At 43.0% G+C, this 4,511-nt stretch overlaps 1 long non-coding RNA gene across 1 annotated transcript; it reads left to right on the top strand.

Annotated features, from left to right (window-relative positions):
* The first annotated feature begins 2,051 nt into the window (after window positions 1–2,051).
* LOC139057342 (uncharacterized) lies at window positions 2,052–4,109 on the top strand. Its single transcript, XR_011512692.1, has 3 exons — window positions 2,052–2,667; window positions 3,589–3,663; window positions 3,728–4,109. It is a non-coding gene; the product is annotated as an uncharacterized lncRNA (long non-coding RNA).
* Window positions 4,110–4,511: the final 402 nt, after the last annotated feature.

Here is a 4,511-nt window from a genome sequence, read left to right on the forward strand (position 1 = left end):
ATGTAAAAGACTCAGCATCAAGTGCAAGTGAACGGTCCCACAGGCCCGGAGTCGATCATGCAAATAGATTCGCTGCACAAATTTGTGACCAGAAAAGATATGCCACATGAAATGGCATGCAAGGAAGTGTTGAAAATATTGCACAGTTAATAAAACGCCTAAGCTATTAATATGTGGCTTGATGCACTCGTTATGCAAAACGGAGGTGAGGCGTGCAGACAGGAAACAAGAGTAGAGTATTTACAAGCAAACAACACGCGCGCCGCCCACTTCTCTACTCTTGTGTCCTGTCTGCACGCCTCACCTCTGTTTTGCATAATGAATCCTTACGAATTAGCTCAGCTTTCTGTCGTTCTAAGTCTCGATGCACTCTATTTCGTCCGCATTAGGCACTCGCCTCTTGATTACTTCGTGGCACAGAAATACTCGGTCATCAGGCTGTTTTTCTGCTGTGGCCTTTGTAGAATCATGATTGTTCAACGTGCAACAATTAAACAGATTCTTTGAGTTGCTTGTGGCTTCGCCAATACAATTCCGGTGCGCTGGTCCGCCTGTCCAGCAATTTCCTACTGAAGGGAAACCTGCAAATAAAAACACCGCTCCGCATGCAGAAAAATGCTCTACTGTGACGCTTCTCGAACGATTGTGATGTACCACAAGAGCTGCCTACTCGCGTGATATTCTCAACAAGGAGATAAATTCGTTTACTTACATGTGAAGGTATATGCCAGACCACTTCGGGGCTTCGGTGGCACATAAGGCACGAGTGTGTCATAGCGTCCGATGTCGACGCGCGATCGCATGTCAAACGAAACTACTACGCATCCAAAAAACAGATTCGAAACCGAAATTCGCGTCATCCTTTATTGCAAGAATGCGTACATCGTGATTTACATAGGTCACGGACTTAGCGATCGCTTTCTGTAAACTTAATATTAACGTACCACCTTCATAAAGCCATCAGGTATGCGTTTTTAGGTGACAAAGCATAAGGTGACCTGTACGTGTTCTCAGCTCTTTCAATAGTAATTGCGCTGGCCACATTGACCAGTAGCAACAGGCATAGAGTTAGTAGAACAACTCTAGAGGAAAAGCTGGGCCGGAAAAGTGGGAACCTCTAGGGCGCCGCCCTGTTGCTACTGGTCAATGTGGCCAGCGCAATTACTATTGAAAGAGCTGAGAACAAGTACAGGTCACCTTATGCTTTGTCACCTAAAAACGCATACCTGATGGCTTTATGAAGGTGGTACGTTAATATTAAGTTTACAGAAAGCGATCGCTAAGTCCGTGACTTATGTAAATCACGATGTACGCATTCATGCAATAAAGGATGACGCGAATTTCGGTTTCGAATCTGTTTTTTGGATGCGTAGTAGTTTCGTTTGACATGCGATCGCGCGTCGACATCGGACGCTACACACTCGTGCCTTATGTGCCACCGAAGCCCCGAAGTGGTCTGGCATATATACCTTCACATGTAAGTAAACGAATTTATCTCCTTGTTGAGAATATCACGCGAGTAGGCAGCTCTTGTGGTACATCACAATCGTTCGAGAAGCGTCACAGTAGAGCATTTTTCTGCATGCGGAGCGGTGTTTTTATTTGCAGGTTTCCCTTCAGTAGGAAATTGCTGGACAGGCGGACCAGCGCACCGGAATTGTACTGGCGAAGCCACAAGCAACTCAAAGAATCTGTTTAATTGTTGCACTTTGAACAATCATGCTTCTACAAAGGCCACAGCAGAAAAACAGCCTGATGACCGAGTATTTCTGTGCCACGAAGTAATCAAGAGGCGAGTGCCTAATGCGGACGAAATAGAGTGCATCGAGACTTAGAACGACAGAAAGCTGAGCTAGTTCGTAAGGATTCATTATGCAAAACAGAGGTGGGGCGTGCAGACAGGACACAAGAGTAGAGAAGTGGGCGGCGCGCGTGTTGTTTGCTTGTAAATACTCTACTCTTGTTTCCTGTCTGCACGCCTCACCTCCGTTTTGCATAACGAGTGCATCAAGCCACATATTAATAGCTTAGGCGTTTTACTAACTGTGCAATATTTTCAACACTTCCTTGTATGCCATTTCATGTAGCATATCTTTTCTGGTCACAAATTTGTGCAGCGAATCTATTTGCATGATCGACTCCGGGCCAGTGGGACCGTTCACTTGCACTTGATGCTGAGTCTTTTACATGTACCCATAAACTGCAGACATGCACATCAGATCCCTGCGAGCACTTTCAAAATTCAATTATTTTCGACAACAGGCACATATGCAATACTGACATAATCCGGAATACCACTAAGCAGCTGGGACACATTTTTGTTGACCATACTCGCAGGTAAAATAAGTACATCATGTGGACAGCTCCAGCTCATTTTCCTTAAGTCAGTGTGTACAAGGGTTATGCAAAAATAATTTTTTTCTCGCGCACCGATTATTTTGCTTTATAAGCAAGAGAACCCACCACGTTAGTGTAACGTATCTTGTGCATCACACTAATATGTGCTTTCATTTACCAAGTGAGATGAGTTACTTTTATGGCTCATTCAGTCATATCACACTGCAAGCTGCATTCATCAATCTTCAATGGGATTTTGCAAATGTTTAATGAAACATGTTTCCCTTTTATGCAGATATGCAATGGCAAGCCCTTCCGTGTGTTCCAAAGGTAAAATGTAAGCTCTAAATTAAAGAAGACATTTCTAGTCAGAAACAAGCAAAAATAGTGAATGCAGAGTATCAGAAGCCCAAGGTACAGAAATTATGAGAAGTGTCGAATTATTTTAAGGAAAGAGTCGTATTTAAAAATGCAAGACCCTTTAGTGGAGGTCAAGCAAGTCAATATAGGTAGAATACTCTGCAAAATTATGCGAGTGAGGGGATGTCAAAGAATGGGTCAGGAAATGCATTGTTTTTCTGCAAAACAAAAGCTGATTGCCATTACATAAGTCACTTTAGCATCATGATAAATTCAGAAATAAACCAAAAAACAAGACACGCAAAAATAAACAAAACATTTAATGATATTTCAGCAGAACTTTTTGTTGGGCTAGTTGCTGCATATTACTGAAGTACTATAGCGCCAAACAGACGACACAAGAAGAAGAGACACGGACATAAGCGCTCGTCCGTGTCTCTTCTTGTGTCGTCTGTTAGGCGCTATAGTATTTCAGCCATTTAATGATGCTCTCTCCACACTGGGATAAATAAAAACAAACACATCACATCTAATGTGGACATATCAGATGCCTTGTGAAACATAAAGGAACAATTCAGTTTCGAGCTATGGCACTTGCCGCATAGATGTGGGGGGGCCTTGCACCAATAGTGATAGTTACCACTGCATTTAGAAATTGAAAGCATTCGTGCAGACAAGGATGATTCTTTATATTTTTGGCTACCACTTCAAATGCCTCCACCAAGTGTTACAATGCTGCACGCAGCCATACTAAGGATCTCGCAACAACACCTGCAGGTAAAAAGCAGAAGCAGTCAAAGTGCTCTTTTAGGCAAGAAGCGTGCAAGAAGCAGAGACAACTGCATTTATTTCCATAATTCCCCATTTAAATGGCCTTTTCTTTTTGCTTAGACAATGCCTACGCCTAGCCACAGCAGCTCCCTCATACAGACTCCGCAAACCAAGAGGCCGTGGAGGCAAATGCAGGTAAGAGGCAATAAGCAATAGCACTGGTATCGACATTCATCTAATTTCTTTTTATTTCGTTTAGGCAGCCAGCACACCTCGAACAGCCACCTTGACTGCGGGTGTGTCACCCTAGTCGCCAAGGAAACATTTGAGGGAAAGTGACAGGCAATGTGAACAGCCACTCCTCCATGTAAACAATACTCTTTCTCTCGGATGACTCCTACGCCTCACCACGCCAGCACACTTGTGCACAAAGATGCCGCAGAGGCACGTGCAGGTCAGAGGCAAGAAGCAGTGGCACTGGTGTCGACATTTACCCAATTTCTTTTTCTTACACTGAGGCAGCCAGCACACCTCGAACAGCCACCTCGACTGCGGGTGTGTTAGTTGATCCCTGTTGTACATATGCTCATAATAAACTTCAGTAAACTTGAACTTCATAATAAACTTGAAGGCAAATGGTACATTGATGCATTGTATTTTTGAACATTTATTGTACACATACAATATATGTTATACTTTGCAGTGCTACAGAGCGTATTTTGAAGCTTCCCCCTATATTTTGCACCTTTAATTACGTATGTGTTGTGTGGCCCTCAATGCAGTTCATGTTGTAGCAGCTGCTTTGTCTGTGTATCGCACATTGGCTTAAGCTCGTGATATCCACATACTTCTCTCACATATACAAAATAAAGTTCTATGTAGTCCTCAGTGTTACAACAAAAAATGAAAGTAAACAATCCGATCGTGGAATTATGTTTATTACAGTGATTCCTACGACAGTTACTGACAAGTTGACAACTTGAACTGGTCAATCGGTCCATAGCCTCCTCTATTTTTCAAAAATAAAGGAGGCTATGATCCGT

The sequence above is a fragment of the Dermacentor albipictus genome, chromosome 1 (assembly GCF_038994185.2).
Source record: "Dermacentor albipictus isolate Rhodes 1998 colony chromosome 1, USDA_Dalb.pri_finalv2, whole genome shotgun sequence".
NCBI classification, from domain to species: Eukaryota; Metazoa; Arthropoda; class Arachnida; order Ixodida; family Ixodidae; genus Dermacentor; species Dermacentor albipictus.